The 12,769-nt window shown below is 43.4% G+C and overlaps 1 protein-coding gene across 2 annotated transcripts in view; it reads right to left on the bottom strand.

Moving 5' to 3' along the window:
* Nucleotides 1-12,769, bottom strand: part of LOC116845480 (neural-cadherin-like) — a 78,479-nt gene that overhangs the window by 34,351 nt on the left and 31,359 nt on the right. The gene's annotated exons all lie outside the window — the stretch shown is intronic.

The raw sequence follows: 12,769 nt of genomic DNA, 5'->3' as shown, positions 1-12,769 counted from the left end.
CTCTCTCTCTCTCTCTCTCTCTCTCTCTCTCTCTCTCTCTCTCTCTCTCTCTCTCTCTCTCTCTTTCTGTATCATACACACATAACATGCAATGAGAATTAGTGTAATATGTAGTGGTATAATAATTGGTATTAACATTTCAATTCATGACAGTTTAGAGAAAGGTATCATGATGCTAGCAATAACTTATATGTAACAAATTTGCAGTCACAAATTAAAACTGCTACATTGACATTACCGTAACGGACTCGTCGATGGTTAATGTTCACGCTCGAGCGTTTCCGGTGATTTTGTATGTATTTTCAATCATTTCATACGGGATTTAAACAGTCGAGCTATAAATTCATTACAAACACGCGTGAACAATTTATGCATCTCGCTGTTGCGGCGGCATTTGTTCTCGTGCAATTACACGCGCCACGGTCGCAACACGAGAAAGCCTTCGTATAACGTCATTGATGTACCTCGCGCAAAAACCCATGACCCGTGCCACGTATTGGAAGCAACGCAGCGAATTAACCTTAATTTTATTTTCCATCGAACACTCCCTATGCTCGGCTAAACTCTGCATCCAATAGTCACTTCCTGACGTAACTTGTTGCGAGGAAGCAATCGAATGTTTCATCGTTCGTTATTTGTCATCCCTGTAGGTAGCAGGGGAATAATTTATCATCTGTTTTAACATCGAGCGTCGCGAACTCATTGCAATGTTGTTGTTATGATATCGCAACATTGTATTCACGATTTTATTTCACGATTCGTTCGAAAAAGTAATAACATTATATTAGTTAATGTCAAACTTAACGATAAAACAAACTCCCAATTACGTGGAGCGAGGAAAATTGCAATATCAAGACTGCATAAATTTAATTTTAAATTAGTCGCGAAGTGCAGCTTATATATAATCGCGGTATACAAATAATTAAGTTCTCGTGAAATCTAATATGATCTCATATATCTTTCGGCAGTGCGACTATCTTAATATTGCACTTTGTATTCAATTACTGCGAGATTATCGTTATCATTCGCATAAAATCGGCATTACGTGAGACGCTTACAATTTCGGCGTTATGATAATACTTGGGGAAAAAGAGAAAGACGGCAATTCCAGAGATAAAGATACAAGCTGCATGTAAAACAGTGCAAATTGAGCCATATGCATGGTAATATACTGCGTTTATGGAAACGTCTAAAACAAATTTCCCGACATGCAACGGTCATAATCTAAATTTTTACGACCTTGTGTGCACCTCTAATAACACATAGTAAAACGCATCCACATCTCTCGACTGTACTAAGCAGAGAGTTAAATGTAGAGCAACGAGAGAATCGCAAAAAATTGGTAATCTATTTTTAAACTACGTGATATAAAAGAGATATATAGGCTCTCCCGCAATTTTTTCCCGCAAAATGGTATAGAACTTTTATGTTCAGCTCAATCCGTTCTACGTTCCTGCAAAAATTGCAGAGGAGAGTCTGGGATACTCTGTATACGTAAAAAATTCTAGTGGGTAATATAAAATGGAGTCGGTTGTGAATCCTCACATATATTTTCAATTTATATAATATAAAATCAGTTTATGTATATAATAAAAAGTTTTATTTCTCTTCTATAACTCCGTCATACTTTTCATAAAAATTTGTTGGGACAAATTTTTCCAGTTAAACGTGCTGTAAAACTATTGCTGAATTGAACCGTGCCAAAATACGACGAGCAGCGCGCCTTTAGTTGTCATACGCTACGCAGGACGCGATGAACAATGTCCGCAACGTTGCACCGGAAATAAGAACCGGCGCGTACGAGTTGACCATTGTCATTTAGTAACCCTCCGTTCCATTTGATTCTATTCACGCCCCAAGAGAACCGGATGTGAGGTCAGCCGCGGCTCGTTTAAGTTCGAAACCGCTCCGACGACCGTACAAAAAAGAAAAAAGAGAAATGCGTGAACATAACTGCCTTTGTGATGTAGCATGGTTGGAACATAACTCGCCATATTAAACTCTATACACTATCACCTCTTCTTCTCGTGATATCCGCATTGAGTAAGAAACGTGGATTTATGTTTACGAGTTATCATTTTTTTTGTTAGGGGAATATACTGAATTAAAAAAAGAAATTCAGATACGTATGATAACAATTTTCAATGTAGGGTTTTCGTTAATTGAAAGTTCTTTTAATTAACTTTTAGTTTCCTATCGGAAAGTCGCGCCAATTAGTTAAACGCTAATTAAGCCCCGGCAAGGAAAAATCGTATAATTACCTGTCGGTTATTCACTAAGTAAGAATAAATACATGCGTTATTGCTTTCTTCAAATCTGTAGCTGACTTTTTAAAAATACTTTACACGATCCGAAAATTTGTTTTTCACATTTTTCAGCTCTTCCTCTTTCTCTTACTCTGTCGCGGTACTTATTCTTTCATGGCCCGATATAGTTAGAAAGACGTAATGTACTTTGGAAAGAGCACTCATCCGCTATTCCACCAACTGTTGCGTTAATAGCATATGAATTTTCCGCTATTGCACGCAACAGTAATAAGTTCACATATGTCCCTTTGCACCGTAGCAGAAACTCCCAAGTATCTCTGTGCACAGAAACCGCGCGCTCGCAACAAGACAATACCGCAGCCTGTTTTCAAGAACTCAATCCACCGCGCGGCAACTGTTCTCAACAACGTACGGATCTCGTGTCGCCAGGAACCTCCCGCAACCAGTTCGCGTAAGAGTTTACAATTTGTCAGATATATCCCGGCAAACCGCTTGATATCGCGACTTACGCATCCGAGAGGCCAATTCAAATCTAAAACAGCTCGTCATCGCTAACGCGTGCAAAAGAAATCTCGAGGCCATCCATTAACGACTACGGCGAGAACTTCTCCTCTCGCGAACAGCTTTTGAACGCGTCACGTATCAACGATAACCCTTAAACACAGCGGTTACTTCCTGAATAATGTAGAAATTCAAGAAACATTCGCATGATATTCTTTGAACTCACGTGATCGAAGTAGTGTCGTAACCATCGCATGCATCGACACCGCGCTTCGATATCGAGTAACCTCGCTCAATACCTATTCGAGTCCCCTGAATGACTTCTTGACAACTGAATCGCGTCAGTAGCGGCGATACGTATTGAATTGACCCAGCACTATGTCATCCCTACCTATCAGTCGTGGCCTCTACTCGCATACACTCGTGCAACCCGTTCATGCGCTCGCGCATTACGTCTCTCTCACTCTCTCTCTCTCTCTCTCTCTCTCTCTCTCTCTCTCTCTCTCTCTCTCTCTCTCTCTCACGCACACGCGCGCGCGCACTCTTCGTTCTCTATCTCTCCCAACGCTCCCAATCTCCCAGTCATCTGCCTAGGTCCTCCTCGGCCTCGAGAAGTCGAGATCTCGAGTCTCTCGGAGGGACATAGTAGTCGAGAGCCCGTGCGAGCAGATGTGCGCCAGTCGCAAGTCTACATTATACGGTTAAGTCGAACGAAACACGACACCTAATCCCTCCTCGAAACGTATTAAATGACTGTCCTTAACTGGAACAGCCAGCTCTCGAGCACGGAAGACGATACGCATCACGCCCTACGTGCTACGCACTTCCCTTGAAAAGAAATTCGGTTTATTCCGCCAGACTGACCGTGCGAGATCGACGATGCACTCGCGGATGTAATACACCCGCATGTGAGACCTCTTCGCCGAATCGTGCTCTTCATCTCTCTTTCGGAGACGACCGTCCGGAATAACATCTCGGGTTTTTCTCAAGGGAGAACGGGTTAACTGCCTGTCGCTAGCAGGTGCGCTTGATCTCTTTAGGAATTATCTTTTAAATTGGTACATTAGGTGGAAGATGCTTGTTTACATTAAATTTGCGACGACTGCATGTGACGTAGCCGGCAAATGCATTCGCAAAGGATGTCTTTGTTATTTCAGTCACGCCGGCGGGTGTCATTAGTTTCAGTGATAATTTACATTAAAGGTAGATAGGAGAACGTGTCAAGTTGGGTTAGATTTTAGGATTTATGAAGATGATTACAAAGATCGTATTATGCACTAATAGATAGAGAGAAAGAATAATGATAATTATCGAGATAAAATCGAAATTAGCAACTAATGTAAATCTGCTTTTTAATGAAATTTAAGTTGAAAATATTATTTGCGCTACCACACATATTCTTCAATTATCGACGATTACGGCTTGAAAATCAATGATTCATACCATCTTATTCCGGCCTACTCTGATATGTATAACCGGATATGAAACATTTATCATATTTACTTATGTATCTTCAAATTAAGGATTAATACCGCGAAATGACACGAACTGGGAAGGCAGCTGTTTGGAGAAATTATCGAACAGATGCTACGTTGACTATATTCAACATTTATTCGGACACTGTGCGAGTTAATTATGTAATAAGCAAATTTGCGTAGCGATAATTATAATATTGCGCGTATCACAATATCATTGTCAGGCATTCGCGAAATAATACGCTACTGCAGAATTTATCATTTATGTTATCAATTTCCACGCGACATATTTTATTTGTGTGTACATCGTTATATCCCGTCGACGGAATTAGTCGTCTCTGGTCATTAATGGAATATTTGGAAATGGGGTGCGGTCACACGCGAAATAGAAATCCGGAAAGGGTTAATTAAAGCAGGAAATATCGATCTGGTCCTGTGCACGTTACGACAGCGGGACAGCGGTTTATTTTCTCAAACGTCAAGTTTATCCGCACACGTGGATTACGCCGGTCTGGTCGGAACGCGCATCAGATCTCCATCAACAATCTTTTCTCATGGATCGCCCGGTTTCTATGACGACTTGATGCGCTTCACCGATTTCCGTGTTAACGCGCGCGCGCGGATCCGGTAACGCAACTCTAATCCGTTCACAGAAGTAGATCTCGTGGCCATTCGGTGTGTAGAGCGTGATAGACTCATCAGCCGTCAAAAAGGGAACGATAATTAAATCGCTGTTGAAGCGCTACAATTACGCGGAATGTGCAGGTGGGCTTGCTGCAAAGTAGATGCAACAATGCGAAACACTCCCGTTTGTGGAACTGAACGTTCACGAAGTGAAATGGAAATTGCGTTTACATCTTACAACGACGTTCGCGAGTAACAAGCGATGCAATTTACTTTGCACCAGATACATATTTGCCTCGAAACGGGAGCGGTTTGCGGAGTTATCGGTAGGAACCTATTTTAGGGCTAATTAATACGCGACGCGCGATTCTGGACGTGAGACGTTAGATTCGTTAACATCGGAATAAAAGCCAATCTACCAACATCAAGGCCCGTATTCATAGCTATCGCTTGAAACACGTCCCCAGTGGCAGATATTCAGATTTGAATTCACAGTTAGGTGAGAATTTCTCGGTCGAATCACGATTACAGATGTAAATATCAGATGTAAATATATCACAATTCGACTAAAAAACTTGGGTCCAACTCCGAGTAAAAATCTGAGTGTCTCACATGAAACAGGTTTCAGATGACGGCTATTAATACGAGCCTAGGACCCGAGGGCCCGAGAATATCATCCCAAGAAGTATATCGGAAATGCGTCGTGAACCGTTAATTTTGCGAGGGTCGCGCAATTCGTCGGACAACTACGTTTCTCGTCGCGGATATGTATCGCGCGGCGAAATATACGGCGCGTTTCTCTAACACTATCTCGTTCGTAGCACTGTTTTGTCGCTCACAGAGGTAAAAGTAACAAGAGACGCGCGAAATTAAGAGGAAAACTTTGCCCGTAATGCTCGAAATATCCTCGTGGATCCTGACATGCACCCGTTAGGAGAATAGGACAGAGCGCATGCATAATGTTGTGCACCGGAAGAATACCTTAAGCTACGTTCCACAAAACACGCAACATATGTCACTACAATTTCTGCTGCCGACTTAATTAACGGTAACGCTACCACTGATTTCTCAGTGAGATACATCTCACTGCGAGAGAAGGAGGAATTTTAGTCCCTTGAGAAAATATTTTTGCATGCACTCTTCGTTAAGAACATTCGACATTTATCTTTCTTCTTCAAACGCTTCCTGCCGTCTCAGAATTTTCCGCAATTACCCTCGCGAAACTGTGAAAACACCACCGGGAGATGAACGAACGTCTCTCGTTTTTTCTTTCATCGTTCTTCTAGAATTAAATTAAAGCTTTAATACCGTCTTCTTTCTCTCGCGAAACTCTCGGGAGGGCGACAATAGTCATCGTAGTGGACGAACCTACAGATAAAATACGACAGACGCCAGAATCGTTCCTTTGCGCGCGCGGCGGCTTGTTGTAATTCCTAACGAAACGCGCGCCGTAATAGATGAACTTCGGAAGCACCCGTCCGACCTTTATAAAACCGCTCCGAATGGACGGCGTGAAATCACGTGGGCGCGCGTACTGCCGGTCGAGGATAAATCTTGCCGGGCTAATAGGCTTATGTCACGGTTTAAATTCGCGCTCTTTTAGATCGTTCGAGAGAGACATCGCTGGTCGCGATTATACGGCGATTTTATTCGCAATCGGGATAGTGAAAAATTAACTATCGCTTATCGCCTCGCGGCAAATTTCTATTGATTTAAAAAACTGAAAAAAACCGCCGTTGATACGACGTGCAATTCAATGCTATTTTCTGAGAATCGATATGAAGAGACTTCTGTCTCTCTTTCGTAAATTCGTTACCTGGCAAATTTCTTAAAACAGACACACTGCATTTTATCGCTCGGTATTTTTTAGTTTATTGAATTTATCTCACTTGTCGATGCGTAAAAGATTTTTATAGCGGCAGAAATATGAAAAGTTAAGATTGCCAACCGTTTCTCGTTCACGCCGCGGTGACTTATTTGCAGCTGAAGCCGTCCGGGACGTAATAAGCTGTGCGAGCTCTGCTCCGATTCGCCGTGTTTCGCAAAGATCGCTTCAAACGCGCTCTGTGTCCGTTCCTTCTCTATCGTTCCCTCTATCGTAATTCCAAGAGCTCAGTTTATAATCTTATCAGCGGATCCGGCGTACGATCTTTACAACAACGGGAGAAGGGGCTTTTAAATCCGTCAAAGAGCATATTCCCGCAAACCTCTTGTAGCACAAAGCCCCTCGCTTTGTGCATCGCGGAGTGTTCATTACGGCTGTGATTTCTATGAAGCAGCAACTTCATCCACGTAGATTCTCAGGTCGTACGATTGGCCGAGGCATCCGCGACGAGTGTTTTCTACCTGTCGTCGTACGTGTTACGCGATTAAACAAATCTATTGTGGACCTCAGACGCAATCGCATTACTTCCAATCAACTATCTCGCGACGCGATGGATTCATCTAACAGCGCGATTATGCGAAACAAAAAGAAACTTTTGCTCCAAATCACGGTGTCGCGAGTAAAGACGTTTCCTAATTTGTCCATGTTAATATTTACTGACATCAGTCAGTTTTTGTGAAGGTAATTCGAACCGCCGGCAAGATACGCGTTGTTAAAGCGTCGGAGAGGGAAAGATCAAACAAACGGGACATATGAAATATAGTCCGCAGATGCTTTCCGATTACACTCGCTGTGCATACAAATTGACTCGTTAGAGAGATACACAACGCCTAGGCGTTCGCCTAGGTAATTGGACCGAGTGCTTATGATTACGCGGAAGTATCCGTGGCAGATGCATTTAGATTATGTTGATTTAACATGTGGATAATGGATAACAAAGACAAACTCTGTGTGTAACCTGCTCCCATCTTAACGATCATGAAACTGATAATTTATCGTTAAAAATATAAGACTCGATAACGACGACAATTTCATACGGCTCTCTTATACGCGTTGGAAATCCGGAGATTACAAAGTGGGAGAGGGCAGGCAGTGGAAGCATAATTAACGAAGAATTCTGCGCGATCTAATGAAGAAAAATACGCGCGCGCACGCGCGGCACAATTGACGATCGAAACGTGGCTGTTTAAATCGCGTTGCTGGCTTAATTTAGCGAATTTCAGTCGTTCCGATAAAAGCATGTGTGTTGTACGTATGTGTGTGTGTACATGTACGCACGCACTTACATTCACCGACCACGGCTATCTAGCGTTACGAGCGCAATTGGAACGCTGGCGTTGATGTTGTCGGAAAAAATATACGCTAATTGCTAGGGATACGAATTTTAATCGGACATCACTATTCGGACCGGCGTACAGCCGTACAAATGCAGACTCTGTTTGGCAACCGCCGTGTACCGAAACAACGTGACTGTTGCGCTGAACATGTCGCCTGATTCGGAGGGGCTATTCCCCACGGAAATAGCTCGACTAGATATTAACTCTTGTCTAACGAAAAATATTCAAGAGCGTTTAATCGAAGAGCCTGGTGTTGTTAGTTTTCACTTGCAAAGCTCCGGAAAAAGCGCGAGGCAAATAGGTTAAACAAGCATTTTCTATTTTGAGAAGGAAATCTCAGTCAATAATATTAATTAGTCGAGAGCGTTAGCGAGGAAAACGTAAAATCTGAATGTTAAATCAGATATCTTGCGAGGAAATTTATCGAAGCTTAAATCAACCTGGCACATTTGTTCCTCGCTCAATTTCAATAGCTTCTCGAGATTATCGCGATTGATCGAGAAAAATATTTCAATTGGTCTCGTACGAAAAAGCTAAAGCCTGCCCACGCGGCGCACTTAATCCTGCGTGCAGACAGTTCGAGCGGGAAATTAGCGTCTAATTGAATCTCCCGAGAGACAACGGGACGCGACGGAAGCGAGAAGCACCGTCGGAGGCACAAGAAGCTTCCTCAGAGTCATGGCAAAGACTTCAACTCTCGAGCGCGCTCGACCCGTGTAATTCGTGGCGCCCGAATGACAGACCAATATTTGTCCACAGCGAGACTCCACGTCGAGTGGAGCGCGAATGCGCGAATGAAAATTTTCACCGCGCCGGGAAAAACTCGCGGACACACGGGGGCGCGCTTTCCCCGCACAGTGAGAGGGCGCGTTCGCGTGAATTGAATGCAACTACATTCGGGCAGGTCATCGGCGTGCGCGCCCGCTCTCGCTTATGAAATGAGGCAGTTGCAGCGCGGGGACGAAGCGTGCAGTCCAAATCGACAGGCCGTCAGTTAACGTCAGTATCAATTTTAAAGTAAACCCCGCCGGTTGTAGGGCAACGTTGCCGCAAAAAAAGCCCACGCTGACTGACGGCCGCGGTTGTGTTTGCCGGCGCTGCGACGATTTTAATCAAACAGATCAAGAATCGGCGAATTTGAAGCTCCGCTATTAAAAGCCGCGCGATCCTCCCCGCCGATCGACAAGCTCGAGTGCGCGGGCTTGGTCTAATTAATATCATCACCGGTTTTGCGTAATGTCGTCGGGACGATATATCGCGATACGAGCGACGACGTATTCCTTCGTTATTATTTATTATCGCTCATGTATTAATTGCGTTATTGACTGCGGTTTACGTTGCAATTACGCGCTCGGTTGAAATCTATTTGCGAGAGACCACTGGAGTGCAACTAACTCGCAAATATTGACCCGCGCAAATCTTTTCGGCTTTTAATGTCAATTATAATATTCACTTTCTTGTGCGACGTGTGAGTGAATTGAAAGTGTCGCTACATGTGCAGGTTGAGTTGCCTAGCGAATTAGGAAAATTTACGCAGAGAAGCATAAGGCAAATGCCGATCAGAACTCGCGCTGGTAGAAGAGCAGAAACTGTCGACCACCACAGCTGACCACCAGCGCGAGTTTTGATTAAATTCCGCTTTTCTGCTTTCTGTGCTTTTCTGTCAAAGTGTGAGTTCTCTCCTAGATCCTAAAGTGTCTCTGTTGTGTTAAAGGAAAATGTGTCAGGAATGAATTGTGTGGTCGGAAGGGCTGAGTATCGCGGCCAGTCGACCTTCCCAATCACACAATTCGTTCCTTACTATTGTTTCCTCTAATATGAAAGGAAGCAATAAAGATGTTTTAGAATACAACGTTAGGCAGCTCATCACTATATAGTGAAAAAGGGATGTAGAGGACGAGATGGAAAAATTTGTAATTCGTGTCGCGACGGAATTAACAACAATACGAGGCCGAAGTTTAATCCGGAGAGCTCGCTCTCCAACTTGTGTCTTGTCGCTTTCGTTAAACGCTCTTCTTAGAGTGGCGCTCATTTTCAGAGGTAACGAAGCGATCGCGCCCGAACGAAGTATAATGACTCACCCCGGATAGCGCACGATCAAGTAGCGGAACGTAGACACGAGCGATACACACACGGAGCGTATACTTTCGTAGCGATGAAAATTGATATGCCGTACGCGTCGTTTAACAAACACTTTGCACGTGCACGTCGAAAGGGTAATTTAAGGCCACTCGCACGGGAGCTGTTTGCGGCGAAGTATCCTTATTAGAAGGAACGATCTTACTCTTTTATTAAAGACCGCACGAGCGATATTTCCCGACATACACGCGGTATATATCCCTATGATCCTCTCTCCGCGGGGATTAAGGCAACCTTTTAATCTTTTCATCTGCTGACCGATCGGTTTAGCGAGCGAAGCCCTGTCGCGCGTGATCGCGTCATCTCGCGCGAGTTTCAACCTTTGCCCTATCCGTTGCTTCCGTGTGAAGCGAATAACCGATACCGAGTAAAATTCGGGCCAATGGATTTTCCAGCGCTTTCGCGTCTTTTTAACTCGCTCTGGTTATTTATCGAGGCCACGTCGATATTCTTCTACGCAGAGTGGGAAAAAATTATATTAATTTTTCAGTTTATACGAGCGGACACTTTCCAATCAGAACTTGCTCCCCGCTAGTTTCTCATCGAAACAGAAGAGAAAAATGTCTTTCCTCATCGCCTCGCGCGGCTGCTGAATAAATGGCGCAAGTGAATCGTGCATTCAGAATCGAAAATGGTCGCTCCGCTTCCACGTATCTTCACCATCGACAGCGATATTTCAAATTAACGCCGTCCACATGGCGAAACTCTGTAGACGTTTAGTGTCGGGTACGTGCTCATAAAAAATTCTTTCCGACACAACCGCTCCTCCTATGAGCTCTCGAAGTATCGGGTCTTCCTCACAGGACGAAACATGTCGTGCAATGAAGTTTCAAACATGTCGAACGAGCCGAATAGAATATTTCAGCGTGCTTCGCGGGAGAGCACGCTTTCAGGGAAGCGCGCCTCTCGTGTCAGCGATTAGCGATGAACGTGAAGAGATCCATTGAGCCAATTAAGGGCCCGGGGAGAGCGCATGCTAACGAGCTACGTAATGCTTTCTGAGAAAGTGACGCGGCCGTCTGGACGACGGAATGCTCGTTGTAACGAACAAAGGCTGGGACGAGAGATGCGATGAGGGAAAGGGACAGAGAGGGAGAGAGACAGAGAGAGAGAAAGAGAGAAAAAAGGAAGAGATCGATGATGGCTGAACGGGGGTAAACCACCAGCACTGTAATCGCGTTCACGTTGAACGGAGTTAATGAGGGGTTAGGCGCACACCGGCACAAGTCGCCGCGACGAACAGAAACAGGGAGATAAACGCCACCAAAGAGAAACTTTCGATCGATCCTTCTTTTTTTCTATCCTCGTAGAAAAAGGGTAAAATGGAGGTGAAGGGGGAGAGGGAAGAAGAAAAAGAGAGAGACGGTAATTCGCTGTGTAAACTCGGAAACCGGAATATCACCTCCGCCTGACGATATTTCCTCGCGACGATGTCCCTCTCGTCTGAAACGCAACTCCGCCTGATGAGCTCGCTCCGCGCGCGTTTGACGTTTTGATTGCTGGTTTAATTAGGCGATTTACGTGAAATATTGCGGCTCTCACAATGCAAAAATATGCATTGCAAAAATTCGTCCATTTTATTCGTCCAGGAGCGATGTAATGTTCGAAATGTTCAATTCGCTAAAAAGATACTATGCATAACATGGTATTACGACGTTACTATTCGTGTTACGCCGAATTCTGCTATACACATTATTTATGTTTAGTGTACTAGTGTAATTATTTCATAATGTTTAGAAGCAAATTAGCCGTTCGGCTCGTCACCTGACTCTAATTAGCTGCAACGCTAGTGCACCACGTCGCATGCAACATGCAGCACGCCGTAATTGCTTCTGAAGAAAAAGCTCTGTTCGTTCGACGACGTAGCTAATTATCGCGGAACACTTTGAACGGTGAAATAAAGACTGCCACGTAATGACACGCTCACGTCTGGGCAATTATTTTCAGTTCTCGGTCATATTAAAATTGAGAACAGCGAGTCTCTAATCTTGCTCCAATATGAGAAAATCATCTATATAGTATATAAGTGATATCCACTTCAAGATAATAAAAAGTAATGTCAAGCAATTTTTAAGATTAAAAATGGTTTTCAATCAAGACCAGATCTTAATAAATCTTGCTCTAATATAATTTTACGCGATATATATATATATACACAGGGTGTCTCACATTCTCCTCCGGGCATTTTGTAGGGACGTAGAACAGATTGAGGTGAACATAAAAGTTCTATACCGTTTTGCGATATTCGCAATAATTATCGAGATATTAATTGTAGAAAATTTATGAATGATATGGTAAATATGAGTTATAATAGCGACGACTGCCGTCGTGTACTTATACTTTAGGTCAAATTGAACAAAAAAGTCCTCTATCATTTTGCAAATAATCACATAGATTTTTAATTATTAATTAAAGAAGATGAGTGCGTTATCACGCAAAATCATGCAATAATCTTCTTTAATTATTAATTAAAAATCTATGTAATTATTTGGAAAGTGGTAGAGGACTTTTTTGTTCAATTTGACCTAAAGTATAAGTACA

The sequence above is a fragment of the Odontomachus brunneus genome, unplaced genomic scaffold (assembly GCF_010583005.1).
Source record: "Odontomachus brunneus isolate Ranch 3 - 2012 unplaced genomic scaffold, Obru_v1 Obru_scaffold_052, whole genome shotgun sequence".
NCBI lineage: Eukaryota > Metazoa > Arthropoda > Insecta > Hymenoptera > Formicidae > Odontomachus > Odontomachus brunneus.
Note: the sequence above shows the minus strand (reverse complement) of the source record. Positions and strands in the feature narration are given on the sequence as shown.